The sequence below is a fragment of the Agelaius phoeniceus genome, chromosome 16, assembly GCF_051311805.1.
Source record: "Agelaius phoeniceus isolate bAgePho1 chromosome 16, bAgePho1.hap1, whole genome shotgun sequence".
Lineage (NCBI taxonomy): Eukaryota > Metazoa > Chordata > Aves > Passeriformes > Icteridae > Agelaius > Agelaius phoeniceus.
Window position 1 is genome coordinate 14,351,582 of NC_135280.1, and position 16,791 is coordinate 14,368,372.

Below are 16,791 nucleotides of genomic sequence, written 5' to 3' on the forward strand. Positions count from 1 at the left end.
TCCGGGGGGGCTGCGGGAGCGCGCCCCCGCTGGCCAATTGGGCGCGGCGGCGCGGCGGGAGCGCGCCCCCCCCTACACACAAACACACACTTCCCGCCTCAGTGCGAGGGTCGCGGGCAGGAGCGGGGACGGTCCCCGCAGAGAGGGACGGGCGTGATGTCGATGGCGCTCTGCGTGAGGCAGGGACGGGACAGCGAGGGGTGGCGGGAGCCGGGCGGCACCTTAGCGGGGACAGTCAGCGGGGCCGAGCGCCGGGGCTCCCGGGCTGCCCCCGCCACCGCCCTCCCCACCGGCTGACATTTGCCATGCGCAGACAACACGCACTTCACCAAACAATTCAGCCCGAGCCCCGCTGCAAATTCGCTGGGTTATTTTTCTCCTCGTTCTCCGCTTGTTTATGGCTGACGCTATCTCGCCTGCACCGCTCCCTCGGTTTCATTATCTCTCCTCGCAGATGGACCGTAGCTTTTCTTCTTCACAGGGCTTCTCTCTGCTGGTGCTAGAGCTCCCTCTCCTCTCCCCAGCTCTGCATCCCTCACTCTTGCTCATAGGTGATGTTCCCAATTTGGTCCCACCTCATCCCCCTCAGCTCCAGCCCCAGTCCTTCCTGCCGTGGCTTCTCCTTCCCTGAATCCCATTTACTTTATTCCAGGTGAGCCTTCCCCAGTGAAGCGCTTCACTCCAGCCGTCCTTCCTCCTGCAGCAGTCCTTCCTCCTCCTCTGAAGAGCCCAGCATCCCGTAGAATAAAGCCAATGGCGCTAATGTAATGATAGTGACATTGTGGCCATGGGAGCAGGGCAGTGACCATCCCCTGTGCTGGGGCACCTCCAATCCCGGGGTAAGATTTCAGCCCCTCAAGATAAGACAGATACTGAGGGGCTGGAGAGTGTTCTGGGCAGGGTCTGAAGCACCAGGAGGGGCTGAGGGAGCTGGGAAGGGGCTCAGCCTGGAGAAAAGGAGGCTCAAGGGGGATCCTCTGGCTCTGCACAGCTCCTGACAGGAGGGGACAGCCGGGTCAGGGTTGGGCTCTGCTCACAGGGAACAAAGGATGAAGCAGCCTCAAATTGTGCCAAGACCAGTTCAGATCAGATATTGGGGAAAATTCTTCACTGGAAAGGTGGTCAGACACTGGCACAAGGTGCCCACGGCAGTGGTGGAGTCACCATCCCTGGAAGTGTTTAAAAAACAAATGGACATGGTACTTCACAATATAGTTTAGTGGGCACAGTAGTATTGGGCCAAAGGTTGGACTCAATGGCTTTGGAGGTCTTTTCCAGCCATAATGATCTATGACTCTCTATACTAGTTTTCAAAAATAGTAATAGAAAATCTGTGGCCACACAATTACTGAAATTGAAACCTGCCCTATTTTCCATTTCCTTTGTAAAGATGTCCTGTAACCATGCTGTAACATATGTTCTTAGTATTATTATTTAGAAGAAATTTGTATTTCCTGACGTGCTCAAATATCAAAACAATCTCTAAAAATTCCAGTCAATAGCAATAATTGTTCTGGTTTTGCTGTGATATAGTTGTCTCTTGAATTCCAGCTAATGGCTCAGCTGATCAATATTTTATAGGGAGTGCTGCTTACCATGCAGCTCTTACATAAACACTGTTGGGAAGAGAGAAATCCCTGAGCTGACAGAGCAGAAAGGCAGGATGGCCTCCTGGGCTTGGCTATTAATTGATAAATTTACTAAAACTTCTTTCCAGCCTTTTTATTGATTCATCTAAATATACTTTAAGTTACATTCTTAGTTCATACAGGATGATGAATTTATTTAATCTGCAGGATTAAAGAAGTGCAACAGTTTCCAAGGATTCAAAGGCGTGGTGGGAAAAGAAAAAAAGCTTTTTACCTCATTGGCAGAGAATTTAAGGTAAAACTACCAGTGTTTTTATTTTTTTTCATGCAAACCTGTAAGATTTATGTTGGGTGATTTGAATTTAGAGATTTAAGAGGTACTGAAATTCCAGCATAATTTTTTTGTCTTGGTCCCCTGGGCTCCATAAAGTGGTACTTTGTATGTTCTTAGAATAAACAGAATCACATCAAAGATACTGGCTACATCACAAGTTTTCACTGAGTGACCCACGTGATGCCAAATTTTGTCTGGCTACTGGTCAGAGACAGCTTTTGATCTCCACTAATAAAATAATTCCTCTTCCCCAGCTTTTGTTTATGGGTTTGAAGGAGGGAGTTGGGATGGAAGGAGACATCTGACTTATCAGACCCTCCTTTGGTAAGCTTCACATGGGGGTTTCAAGGTTGTGCAGGATCCTTGCTCCCCCAAGGAGCTCCCATTAGACTTTTAACCTATAGGCTCCCATCCTGCTCCTCCACTTGATCTTTTGGGTGGAACAGTCACCCAGCACTCACCAGCCCAGCCACTCCCCACCTTCCCCTGTTGTTACCAAGTTCCATGGAAACACCCTGCATGTGCAGTCAAGGAACAGTTCTCTTCAACTTCATTAGCTCTGGCTGGGACAGATCTCATGCTGTCTCCTGAAACACAGAATTTTTAATTTCACTTTGCTTTTATTGTGTAAATTTTTCTCTGTTGAATTCAAGTAGCAGATTAAATGCATGAAGCAGAAAACCACAAACACCAGTGATGCTTGGATTTATTTTAAGTGTGACTGAGATTTGTTTTAGAGAACAAGAAGTGGTTTGAGGTTGTATTTGTTATTTCCTCACCACCACCTTCTGATGGGTGTAACAGCCAGCGTGTCCCTAAGGCAGCACCTGAGTGGGCCATGTCTGTGACATCCTTTAAGGAAGATGCTTCCTCTGGATCATCCTTTCTTAGCCAGCACAATGAGCCATCCTGGCAGAGCTGGGAGCCTCCATCAGGCTGGATCCTGAGCCCTGGGTTCATGCTGGACTTGGTTGTGCTGCTTCCCTGTGGAGAACTCTGACCACCCTTCCAAAATACTCTGGGACTGCTTTCCTTTCTCAGAGACTGAGTTAGAGGGAATATTTCACAGAGCAATAGCTGGGCAAATGCAAATCCTCCTTGCAGAGTTCTTTTAACTTCAAGCCACTAAATACACATTTAGTCTATGGAACTGTATTTACTTCCCCTCTCAGAGGAACAAGCTTTGTCAGCTGTAATGATGAGCTGTTGTTTGACATTCATAATATTGTACTTGACTGCTTATCTGATGGAGGCATGCAAAGCTATTTAGGGGCTTCTGAAATGTGACAGCCCACATGATGCTTTTTTAGACTTCACAAACCGCCTTCAGGAGGCAGGAGAACATGGCTGGCTGGAACAACAGCCTGCCTTAATGCCAGCAGGGCTGCTGGGGCTGGGGAGGAGGAATGGGCTTTGAAAGTTTGCAGCTTTTGTTGTGTGCAGTCAAAGGAAGAACTTGCAGCCTGAAGGAGCAGCCATGGTGGATGCCATGGCTGGGGTCTGTGGGGATTATTGATCCTGCCTGGGAACAGCATAAAGATGGAGGCAAATATGTTCAAACCTGTTTGGACCATCCACAGACAGAAGGGGGCTCAAAGGAGACAGCTCAGATGCCCCATTTCATGCTATCTTGTCTTAATAAACAGAAAGATCTCACTTTCTGACAAACTTCTGTGTCTTCATCCTTACTGACATGCAGAGCAGTCATTTCAAGTTTTGTTTTGAATCCTGGAAGCCTCCAGGTGAAAGAACTCATTTAGGAAAACCCAAACTCAACAAATCTTCTGGCTTCTTTTCACAGATGAACAGGTAAACATTGGCAAATATTGTGAAAGACTGTTACTCCTTCATGGTCTTGAAAAATTATAAAGTATCACAATGTTTATCTCATTTTTCCACAGCAGAAGAGCACAAGGGTTGCCTTTGACATCTGTTCCATATGAACCCACGGAAGCTGAGTAAATGGGTGGGGCATTCTCACCTCCTTGCAGTGCCCAGGTTGGTTTTCTGTTCTCTATTTTCATCCTTCTTAAATTGCTATTCAATTTATTCATATCACTGAGAGGATTTCATATCCCAGATGACATGCACAGATTAAATAAGCAAGTAAGCAGTAGAAAATCTTTTTATGTGACTCAAGAGAGAGGATAAATCCCAGTCCAGATGAGTGGAAATCTCTGACTCCTCTGGGACCAGGATTTTACTTGCAGGCTTTATGGTTGTCTCATTGGAGTGGTCTTTTTGCCAAAAGCAATGCAGAAAATTCCACTTATCTGACAAAATGTCTGCCACTAGGAGGTGGCTTCACTCAAATATACATTTCTTTGAGATGAAGACAAGCTTAAATTTATTGCTCATTTCATTCATAACCAGAAGTTCTCCTCACTTGCCCAACTGCTGAATCAGCTTGGGTACCTCACCCTTGAGTCAGCACAGCCCAAAATAGAAACTTGCTCCATTTCCGAAGAGAGGAAGTACCACTGTTGTCTGCAAATACAGCCACATCTGACATGCTTTTATAGCTACAAACACTCAGTGCAGGCACTTGCAAGGCACTCTGCTGCTTAAAAAAAAAAAAGGAAGTAAAAGGCACTTTCTTATTCAAAATAGGAGTGTCAGGGTTGCTATGAGTGGGACTGTGGGGATGTGGGAGTCCCAAGGAATAAAGAGCAAGAGAAGGACTTTACAAGTGGCAGTCATTGATGTCACCTAGCCCAGCCCAGCCTCAAGCTCCCACTCCACCTGCTTGCAGTTTCTCAAGACATACTCAGGAATCAGGCAGACAACAAACAGGCCATAACCAAACTGAAGCAAAGTCTTAAACCATTAGGAAATAATGGCAAGAAAACATGGTGGAAGCTCTAGAACACTGACTGGAGATCAGCTACCAGCATTCCCACGGTAGAGCTGAGTCAGTCCCGCTGCCATGAGGTAACTCCACTTTATAGCACAGCATAAAACAGCAAAAAACCTGGGGAAATGACCAAGAGCTGCAGTCAAATAGTGGGAAGTGACACTAAAGTCATCACAGGACTTCATGAGTAGGTGGAAGGCAGTGAAAAGGCACATAAAAATAGTCCTATGTGATACAAATGAGGGAGGATTTTCTGTGGCTCCAAGTCAGGACAAGAAGTAGAAGAATGAGGAAAATGTGAATTCCTTCAATCTGCCCTTCTCAAGCTTTGCAGTTTTTTCTCTTGCAAATGAGTATCTGTGGTATTTGGCATCCTACAAAAGGACCCCCCTTGTCCAGCAGCACTGGGGTGCCCCCTTCCCATGGGTGCTCCTGGTTTTCCTTTCCTGCATGCTGCAGGATGATGTTGTGTTCTTCCTGGTCCAAGCAAACTGGTGCTTCCATGAAATGTGTCTGAATTGCCTCTATTTTCCACAAGGAAAGGCCACTCCAGTGGGCAGACAAAAATCAGTAACCACTTTCAAACCATGGGCAGACAAGATGTGATCCTTGGCACAGGATTTTCCTGCAGTACTGTGGAGGAAACTGTAGATATTTGAAAAATGTGTCATTTCAGGTGACTTCACCTTCACAACAGATTGAAGGTTGCAACACACATTTTTACCATTTTGGGATTTTTGCAACAATGCAGTTGCAAATTGAAACATGTTTTATATTTAGTGTTTTGGATTCTTCACTTGAAAGAGGTGGGGATGAGGATTTACAGGTGTAATTACAGGATTGTGCAGTCACCTCATGCACACACTGCAGCTTTGGGAGGAAGACCTACTGCAAATCCACAGAAAACCCCAGCTGAGGAATTGCATGTGCCACAAGCAATTACACACCATAAAACTTTGTGAAACATTTGCTATGTGTGCACTAGGCCCTTTTTAAATTTAGATTTCTGGGAAGAAGAGAATTGCTGGGGCATTTCTGTGACCTGATCCCTCGTCTTGGTTGATCCGCGCTGGAAAGGTGACCCCGGGCTGAGCTGGGAATGGATCTGGTGAGAGCCATTGCTGTCTGATCCAAGCACAGTGTTCCCAACTGTATCCCTGAATAGATTCACTTGCTCTTTCCCTGGCTCTATTTTAGCCACAAATCTCTTATTCTGCCCTGTGGGTGCCAACATTTTTTTAAAACATTACCAAACTCAGTAATATTGGATTTCTGGTGCACTTTTTTTCCCCAAAAGGGTTGAAGTGAATGTTCTTTTCACCTATACCTAGGATTTCACCTGTGTGCCTGCAGCTCTGGTGACATCCAGAAAGATACATGACCTTTACTCCTTCAGTGGAGCAGATGTATCTCAGCAACTTAGCAATGTTGTGACAAGTATGAAGTGGAAGGCACTGAGAAACTATGAAATCGATTTTTAGTTTGTATTTAAGACAATTTCTGCATACTTTTGTGTTCTCGGGCTTGGGAAAAGTTCAGTTTTGTCTACAAACACACAACCAGTTGTTCAATTTTTTGTTGTGCTGTAGGATTGAGACTTAGATGAAACAAGAAAGATTCACACAGGGCAATTTATAGAATCAAACAATCATGGAATGGTTTGGCTTGGAAGGGACTTTAAAGATCATCTCTTTCCAACCCCCTGCTGTGGCAGGGACACCTTCCACTAGACCAGGTTGAATGTGAAAGCAAACACCTTCCAAAAACTCATGTTTAAAACTGAGCATGAATGCATGTTTGTGCCATGTGCCTTGTTCTGTTTCCAAAGGAAACAAAAGAAGAAAATGTTGCTGAGAACACTAAAACATGGCAGAGGTGGTTATCACATCCTCCAGGCATTTCTACCTGTGGTGCTGCCCTGACAGATGTGTTGTATTGTGGAAATAAAGTGTGAAGTCACTCAGGACAGGGTCCTGCTGGTTGTAGATAAGGCAAGGACATGAATACCTTTTGACAGAGGTAGGAGGGAAGGCTTGCTTCCACAGGGGAAGGGGAATAGTGGTTCTGAGAACTGAAAACACAGCAAATGTCTGTTAGAAGGGGGAGCTGGGGAGCAGGACAAGGTGGCACATGGAGCCCAGTGAAAGGTCACAGAGGGAGAAATGCTACAATCCAGCCTTTACTGCCTAATGGTACCAGGATTTAGGAATGGGCCCTGATCCTTTTGTAAACCAGGAATCTCCTTGATTGGTGAATGGGACAACCAACAGCCACCATCAATAAGCAAAAATCACAGCCCTGTGCTTTGTGGCACACATTAAACTCTCAGTGGAACAGTCAGGGAAAATCCCTCTCCAGCAATTTCCCACCAAAGGTTTCCTCCACACTGCAGCTTCCAGAAGCTCTGAATGATTTTTACCTGTGAGAACTGCTCAGAGGTTGGTTGGTAGATTTAGTGAGATGAGCTATTCACCAAAGGGAACTTGGTAATGATGGTGCTACTTTGTGTGATCTCATGCCTAAAACTGTCCCACATCTTGTCTATTTATTTGGGAAAATAATTTCTAGAGCACTTGGAAAGCAAAACCAGGAGCTGAAATTGCCTCTCAGTATTTCTTGAGTCCAAACAAAAAACCAAATAAACAAGCTCATTGTGTGTCTTACATAGTCAGTCAAAACATCTGTTACTAATGTTCAATTCCTGGGTACCTGGAGAACCTGTTCTTGAATAAGCTGCAAAGCTGAAGCCTGGCTGAAAATATTAAAGTAAGGTATCCCACCATCTTCAGCTGAAAGATTTTTCACAATTCTGCAGTGATTTTGGGAGGCAGAGCCATGTGGCCAGAGAAGGAGAAAAGGCTCCAGCCATGCACCAGGGAAGTGGGGACTGAGAAGCAGATTGCTTGTTCTCAGTGGCTTTTTCCTGTCTGTTCACTTACCCTCTTTTACCATCCTTGTTTCCATTCCTTCCTCAGCTTGATCTCTGTTGAAGAGCAGAGAAAATATTCTGTTCCCCTTTCACAGTTGTAACATATTCATTAAGTCTCATTCCATTATAACTCAAATAACTATTGCCGTGTTTGATTCTTTATTTGGACCATTTAAGCTCTTAATGAAGAATTTTCCCCTCATCTGCATCTCTTGCTTCCTTTTTTCATTGAGTTCAGTTCACAGTCTAGTCCCATGGACTGCTTTAGACACACTTTGAGTGGAGGTGTTTGGATTTTTACCTGATTTTCCCTCCTGCCCTGTCTCACCCCTCCAGCTGCACTGCTCAGACCAGGAGGCACCAAGTCCATCACTTTGCTAAAGCCTCAAACTCCTTCTTCCAAGCCAGAAATGTGGGCAGAGCTCTGGGAGAGATTATCATCTTCCACCCTCAGCCTGAGTGCAAAGCAGCCCACAGCCCACCTCTGTCCCTCGATGAGCAGTTGTGCTTCTCTAACCATGGAAACTTCAGCAACACGGGGTTGCTGCCTTCATTTTCCCCAGAAAGGCAACACACAGCAGTGACAGTTTAGTGGCAGACTATTTCTTTCTCCAACAGAACAGAGCTTCAGGTGGCCACTGCCTGGAGCCCACCACCTCTGCACTGCTCAGTGTCCTAGGAGAGGATGCAGATGTAGAATTTTTGGGCTGAGGTCTTATTTAAATTATATATTAGGCTGAAAAATGAACACACAGGAATGAAGGATGCTCCCAGTGCCTGTGGGTGCTGCAGCAGCGTGGAGCTGACAGCAAAGATGGTCTGGGCTGCTCCATCCTCCTCCTGCATCTCAAGGCAAAGATGTGGCAAACACTGTGGACTGAAAAAAGTCCCTTTTATAGGCCTCAAATCTTACAGAAAATAAAGAGATACAGGGCTGAAGAAACCTCTTAGGCTGGAAATGTATTCAGTGTTTCTGCAGAATAGGGAGAGCACAGAGCTTCACTCACAAAAGCAGCCAAATCTACAGGACTGTGGGCTTGGAAGACTTTTATGTCTAGCAAGTAATAACTGTCTTTAATTAGCTTTGTTTACATGATAGATGTCAATGTCAAGCTCTCAGTGAAAAGGGCAGAATGTCCTTAGTGGGAAATGTGAGTTTTGAAGCCTGACAGCATAAAACCAGCGGGAAGGTTTGTGCTCAGACTGCTGGGGAGAAAAATCACCTTTGGCTCAACAAAACAGGAAGGATTTCAAGCCCACAGCAGAAGTTTTTCAAGAAACTAATGAAAATGGAGGATTATAGTTTAAACTGTTTTGCAATTGCTGGCCTCAATCCTGCAGACACTTTTCACACACACTCAACTTTATATCTGTGGTTGGTTTTGCTGACCCTCATGGGATTATTGACACCTGGAGATAGAAGTGAAGGCCAGACTGTTTACAGAGCAGACTTTAAACTATAGCATTTTAATAAAAAAAAAAAAGACATTATATCAAGGTCTGCATAATCGGCTCATTGGGATCCTTTATGTTTGAAAAAAAAACCCCTGAGAAATTCAGGAATTAAGATTCATGAGGTGGTCTCAGATCTGCTCCCTTGTGTGAATAGGACCTTTTGTTATGCTGGATCACAGCACTGGGCCACAAAACTTATTCAGCAAATATTAAAAAAAACCCCACCTTCATAAAATTTGAATCTATGGCTCACATGCAAATACTGTCTGCATTTCTTTCCTCTCTAAAAAAGTATGTTTGACCACTACCTGAGACTGAAAGGTTTCCCCTCATCAATAGAGAGCAATTAATTGGGAAAAAAACCTGGTTTATAATTTTTTTTTAATTTTGATTTTTTTCTTTTCTATCTCAGCAGTATATTGTACCTGACGTGAAAGAACTTTTTGAAATCCCCGAAACAGGAATAAATCCCCTCTGCAAGCTCTGGTTCCACCATTTATCAGGCTGTTGGTGCAGGAGCCAAGCTGCCATTGGGCTGACTCACATTTTGGCATTTGGAGTTTATGTACGTGATGACGATGTTTGCAAGCAACAGGGGAAAAACCCTGTGTTCATCAGCACCATGATCCCAGCAAAACCTTCCCTCCTGATGTGCATCAGCAGAGCCCAGGGATGTGGCCAGAGCCACAGGCTGCTGTGGGCACTGTTGTCACCACTCTTTGCCACTCAGCACCACAATCCCCATGTTGCATCCCAGACCTGCAGCTGGCCAGGCCCTGTGGCTGCAGGAGCCCCAGATCTGCCCAAATTTAGGCACACCTGGTGCCCCTTTGCCCTGCCCATCCATCCTCACCCTCTGTGATTCTGCCAGCATCCTTTGTGGCTCTGGAGAGCCAGCTTTGGCACTCAGGACACCTTTCACATGATCTTTATCCCCCCAGGTCCAATATTTTCAAGGTATTATTCCTGGCACTGGTATTGTCCTTGACACCAGGTTTATTTTTATCTCACTGGCCCGTTTTATCTCCAGCTCTGTTGCCCTAAGTCTTATCTTGTTTTTTGCCTTTTCCCAGGCTTTAAGGACCTGATGAGGACTCTGGCCACACAATGACCTGGCAGACTTGGCTATATGTGGCTGTCACTCCCACCTGCCTCTCCTGGCATTCCCTAAGCTTTAACCACAATTTCTGGCTGCATCACAGTCCTGTTGGTCACTGGGGAGAGGCAGAAGAGGTTGTCCCTTCAGGCCCTGCCACCACAGTTCCTCTAGGTGTTCTCAGGCTCAGGCTGACCCATCACCACCTGCCCCACATCCCACCTCTGACATCCTGCTTCATCCTTTTCCAGGTGAAGAACCACAGCTGGAGTAAAATGGGGACACTGCCATGGGAAAACCCTGTCCTGGGATGCAATAACCCCCACAGCCTGTTCAGTTTTGCCATGATTGTGTTTGTGGGCACAGCTCTGCCACAGAGCTTGGACTGTGCCAGGCCCTGCAGGGTTGGAGGCCAGGCTGGCTCTCCTGGAGCATTTGGCTGAGTCTGTCACCATTTACCTAAACAGGAGCAGGTCTCAGCTGCTGAAAATCCCATCCAGATCTGCTGCAAAGTGGATATAATTTGTTAAATGCTTTATACTGGGGCAGCAGCACCCCTTCCTCTTGCTGCAGCATTTGGATTTCTGCCCATGGAGAGGACCAAAGAGAGCATCAGGATCCAACTAGGTGAGCAGATACCCAGAGCACAGCCTTGATTTTGGCTGGGGCTGGCGCTGCAGCTGCAGCTGACATGAACTTTCTACCGGTGGCAATGGGTCAGAGGCAGCTGGGGCTCCTTTCCTTCCCTCTCCAGCCCTCGCCTTTGGGAGCTGTGGGCAGGATTAAGGAGAAAAAGCAATGTATGGGTCATGGGAAGAGGGAAAACAGCAGCAGCTCGGCCAGCCGAAGAGGAAACAGGGGACACAGATGTCTGTGGAAAGCTGAAGCCACTTACAGAGGATGCATTTACTTGTATTTCCTTCCAGAAGAGCTTAATTGCAATGTTTTTTAATGACAGGTAGGATGGGAGCTGGGCTTCTGCCTAAGCATTTCTGTGTCCTGCATAAAAGTGCTGAATTTAATATTAACAACAATTAATCACGGGGAAGCAGCCGGCAACATTCCCTGCCCGGGAGTGCTTGGTTTGCATGCTCAGCCCCACCAACCTCCATCCCCAGGCCAATGGCACTGGAAAGTCACAAGGAAGCAAGGGCATTCCCTGTGCTGCTGGATTTTGATCTGGAGCTGAAGTGGTGGTGGCACCAGCATCCTCTTCCCATTCCCACCAACAGAACACAGGTGGTTTTGGATACCTCTTGTCTCTCCCACGGGTAGGAATTTGCCACTTGCCACCACTCTCACCCACATTTTCCCTCACTCTGCCCCAAAAGGCTACTGGGATAATTCCAGATCAGAGCAGTCCATGTGGGTTAGGGTGGATTGCAGGTTTGCCAGGATGCTGATGGATTTCTCCTGTTGTTGATACGGTGACTCGCTCTCTCATTAGCAGCACTAATTGCTCATTGCAAGTTTTGCACAGGTACATGAGTATTTTGGAACAGCTCATCTTTGCATCCTGTAATTAAATGACCACTAATTAATGTGTTAGAGAAGGAGGAGCCAAATGCTCCATTCCATGCTGCCCATCCATAGAATAACTGCTGGGAATTCACCAAGTTGGTGCCTGGGCTGCAGCAGCTCCTGGTGAGGGACAGCAGTGTGTGAGCACCCTGTCATCCCTCTGCCTCTGCTCTGCTTAGAGGTACCCCCAAGCCCTGGCCCACCTCCCCCCTATTTTTCAGGGGTAACATTTGCTGGACACCTCATGGAGTGAAAATTCCCATCCCAGGGCTCCAGGCTGCCCTGGCTTCTCTGATGCTTGCCCTGAATATGATATAGGAGTACTAAAGCAAGTGGTGATCCCTTGGGGCCAATATCCAGGCTTTTCCCATCTCCCTCAAGCAGACAGTCCTTTTGGACATTCCTTTTCCCAAGGCAGACAGCTCCAGAAGCAGCCTTGCTCCCCTTCCTTCACCCAGTGTCCTCCAGGAAACACCAACATCATGTGCAAACCCCAGTTCTGAGTCTAAACCCCTTTGCAGTCTGAAAATCCTTCTCCCATGGAGACGTGTGGATGTGGCACTTGGGGACATGGTTTGGTGGTGGCCTTGAGGACATGGTTTGGTGGTGGCCTTGGCAGTTTGGGATTTGATGATCTTAGATGGCTTCTCCAACCTGTGATTCCATTGGTGTCAGCTGGGGGAAGTGCTCCCAAAGCCCCTGCACAGTCTTCAGGACAGGGCTTTACTTGCCTTCCTGGTTCAATGTCCTGCACATTTTGGGCAAAATGTGTTGATTTTGGGTTTCTCACAGACACAAACTGACGTCGGTGCTCTGCTTTGAGGCAGGAGGTATCTGTCTGACATGTCCTGAACTTCATGTTGAAACTCTTCCAGCTCCAAGCCTGAGCTAGACCATGTCCTGGGAAGGGATGCCAGAGGGCTGGGGTCTGTGCAAGCCAGGGTGCTTTTGGGGCAGGGAAGAAGAGTTCCACAGACCCAAAAAGGAGGGACTTACTTACATGGAAGAGGTGTTTTGTTTGCTCCAGGAGCTGTAAATGGCAGCTTGAACCAGTCAGGCATCTGCTGCCAGCAGGGAGAGTGACAGCCCCAGTTCTGCGATGTCCACCTGGACAGAGAGTGAGTGGCTTCATAAACATGTCACAGCCACTGGGATCTTACAATTGCAGCACAGGGAGTTTTGAGGGGAAAGGTTTGGATGGAGTTTGGCCCCAGCATTGGATGCATGGGAACAGCAGAAAACAGACTGGGTGGGGACCTCCACTGTGCAGCAGGCAGAGCACCAGGGCTCCCCCCAGCTCCCAGCAGACCTTTCCAAAAGCTTTTATTCTTTTTCTGATGATTGGATGCGGGATATTTTCATGGCTGCAAGAGATGCCACCGAGGGGCTGACGTGGTGGAGGACAACCAAAAGGGACTGTAAACCCCTTGGCTGGTGTTTGAGGAGCTTGGGGAGACCTCTGGAAAACTTGGTGGGAGCACCCTGGGCGCTGGCAGGATCCAGCCGCCGCCAGGCTCTCGGCAGCACCGGCAGCTCTTCCCCAGCAATGTCACTATGATAAATGTTTGTCTTTTCCGTCCAAGAGATACAGCAGAGCCACTGCCAGCACCATGTCTCAGTGGAATTGGGGTTTGCACTGCCAGGAGCGTTACCGGCTCATGATTCACATCTTTACAGCAGCTTTGGAAAGAAAATGTGCTTCTCGCCAGGCAGACCTTCATGCACGTCGAGATGCCACAGTTTTTCCAGACTTTCCAAAGGAAGCCACAGCCAAATGAGACATTCCTTCTCTTTTTCCAGCTTTCTTGGAACAATCTTCTTTGATTAGTAAGTGAGACAGATAGTTGGAAAGAAAGACAGACAGACAGGCTGGGAAGAGGGTTATAATGAGGAGTTTGCATGAGCCCCAGTCGCCGGTGGGAAGGTATCTCCATCCGCCCCTTGCTGGGTGGCTGCTGAGAGCCCCAGCTGTACATTTTAGTCCCACACCCTTTGTTCTCCCCCATGGTCCCCAGCCCCTGTCCTCCTCTATGGTACTGCCCTCCTGCCCTCCTCCATGGTCCCCAAATCCCTGCCCTCCCCCATGGTCCCCAGCCCCTGCCCTCCTCTATGGTACTGCACTCCTGCCCTCCCCCATGGTCCCCAGCCCCTGCCCTCCTCTATGGTACTGCACTCCTGCCCTCCTCTGTGGTCCCCAACCACTTTGTCCTCCTCCATGGAGGAAAAAAGAGGAGCAGGGAGACATCCATGGAGGGGACAAACCCCCCTCTTTCCTCCATGGTCCCTGACCCCCTGCCCTCTTCAGGGATCCCAACCCCCCTGTCCTTCTCCATGCTCCTCCTCCATGCTCCTCAAATCCCTGCCTCCCTCCATGATCCCCAACCCTGCCCTCTGCTGTGATCCCCAGTCCTGAGTTCTCCTCCATGGTCCCTGACCCCTGCCTTCTGTCATGGTGCCCTAACAGCATGTGCTGAGGCAGGTGGGATCTGTCTCACCAGGGAGGATCACACTGCCCTGAGGCACAAAGCAAAGGGGTTGAGGTTTGCTTTGCCTGTATGGCACAAGGAGACAGGTTGGAAAAGCAGCCAAGTGACTCAGGCATGGCTGGCAGGTCCTGTGCGAGGGACAGAGGCCAAAGATGGGGTGCAGGGAAGAAGATGGGAGTTCCTGCCTTGCTCCCTGCAGCTGCACCCCCTCATCCACCCCAGTGCCAGTGCTCTCTCCCACACCAGGAGGAGAAACAAAACAAGCATCTCCAGGGAGTGTGTTTGGAAAATATCAGGTTTTATTAGACAGGCTGATGTTCAAGCTGACAGTTTTATCCCAAGGCACATGATCACGGGCATCTACAGGGCCTGTGTCCCAGCTCCCTCCCGCCCATGAAGCTCTTAGGCAAGATGTTCAACTCCCCCAAATTCTGAGGGGGTTTGGGTTTCTCAGCAGAATGAAAATGTCTCCCTGCTCCCCATTTTTCCACTCCCAGATTCCCAGAGGTCTCCTGAGAAAGCTCTGTGAGAACTGGGCTGGGAACTGCAATCCTCTTGGGACTGACAGCCACCTGGATCCATGGGAGAGGAGGCATCTCAGCAATGGCATCTCCCTGAGGCAGCACGGAGCTGGGTCAGGGTGTGTCACAGGGAACAGACCACCAATGCCATGGCTTTGGAAGGAGAACCCAAAAGAGCCATATTGGGGGGTAAAAGGGTTTTGGCTGTCATGGGGGAGCCCCATCCAGCACACAGGCACCAAGGCTTTGCACAGGGCATGCAGGTGCTGCAGGGAAGAGGAAGGGAGGAGAAGAGGTGATGAGGGCTGGAAAATAAAGCAAGAAAAAAGGAAACCAGAGAAAGGGTGGGGACAACGATGGGAGTGGCCTGAGAGCACTTCAGTGCCTTCAAGGTCAATATTTCTTGTGGGGCAGGGGCCCTTTCCCTGGGTACCCCATGGGCTTTAGGGTGACAGAGGAACTAGGAAAGAGATGGTGCAATACAGTGCTTGCAAACAGAAATGTTTGAAGGCCTTTGCTTTTTGTGACAATGACACACAGTGTGATAGCAGGAACAGTGACAACATCAGCCAGTTTCTGTTGGTGATTCTATTCCATTAGCTCTTAAAAAACCATGCAGACCAGTCCGACAGAGGAGAGTGAACAACAGATGGAGAGGAAAACTGATGAGCAATGGGATCATGGACAAGAAAGAAGGAACGACAGCGGAGGGGCAGCAGCACTGGGGCAGGTTTGAGACCTCACAAGCACGTCCCTTCTCTCCACACTGCTCTGGCTGCTGCTCTCTCTGACACTGCTGGCCTTCCCTTGCACCTCTGCTCCCTCTGCACTGCAGGCAAAATCCCTCTTCCTGAACCACGCCCTGCCCTGTGCTTGGACGTAGATTTCGGTCTCAGCTTCATTAGTTCAAATGTCAAGTCCTACCTTGAAGCAGAGGCCAGGAACATTCAAGTCCCTGCAGCAGCATCCCCTCAAACCCACCTGGACTCAAGGGGACCTCTTCATGGCAGTGCCTGGGGGACATGGAGCTCTCCCAGGCCTCCTGCCATAGCTCACTTCCTGTTGCATGTGTGGAGATGCCCTTTACACCCTCCCCATCACAACACAGCCTTCCATTCCCAGCTTTCTCTTTCCCTCTTTCATTCCTTTTGCCTTTTTCTTGCTTTAGCCAGCATCTCCATGTCCTCTTGCTTCTGTCCTTTTTCTCCAGAGGTTTCCTGGAGAGCAGTGCTTGCTGTGGGTGTTTGGCAGGAGGAAGGACTTTCAGCAGGTTCTTGGTGGGCTTGAAGGGGCCGATTTGCCATCCAGGACGAAACTATCACCTGGTTGGTTTGGGCTCAGCTTGGCAGACAGCGATGCTGTCCATGAGGGCTAAGTTTCAAGGTCAGCTGTCCATGGGGAACTTCACCCTGCTCGGGTGCTTCCAAAGCAATACTCCTTCAGGACTGAGCACCGATGCTCAGAGACGAGCCAACAAATGGCTAAAAAGGGAGGAGTTTGGAAAACAAGCCCCAGAAACCTGCCTGGACTGTCCTGGGGAGGACAGATCACCAGGTAGGCAAAAGGGATATGACCTTTTTAACTTCACAGCTAATGATGCCCCTTCCTGCCTCCCTCCACAGAGTGCAAAACCATGGAGGGCTGACTGAGAAAAGAGCAACATGGACTTGAACAAAGGCAAACTGCCAAACCCTCACCCTCGGAGCGCTGCTGGTCCAAAGACAAGACTTGCTAGCATGGGTTTTGAGGTTAAGGACACACATAGGCATGAAGTGCCTTCTTCTGTGCTGGTCCAGGGAAGGAAACCCTGCTCACATCTCCTTGTGGGACCATCTGGTTTGGGGTGCTGGCCCTCCTTCTCCAGCACAGCTCAGCCAGTGATAGCTGCTCCTTTCCACCCCATTTCTTCCTTTGCCATGGACTTGCAAATCCCATCACGGCTGCCTGTCTGGAGCTACAAACGTCCCTGCAAATGCTCCTTCGTAAGTCAAACACCCACATGAAGG

The 16,791-nt window shown here is 48.4% G+C and overlaps 1 long non-coding RNA gene across 1 annotated transcript; it reads left to right on the plus strand.

The window, feature by feature from the left end:
* Positions 1-5: 5 nt before the first annotated feature.
* LOC129127017 (uncharacterized) lies at positions 6-16,537 on the plus strand. Its single transcript, XR_008535145.2, has 7 exons — positions 6-551; positions 653-839; positions 1,797-1,884; positions 3,623-3,732; positions 3,825-3,921; positions 15,386-15,515; positions 16,408-16,537. It is a non-coding gene; the product is annotated as an uncharacterized LOC129127017 (long non-coding RNA).
* The last annotated feature ends 254 nt before the right edge of the window (positions 16,538-16,791 follow it).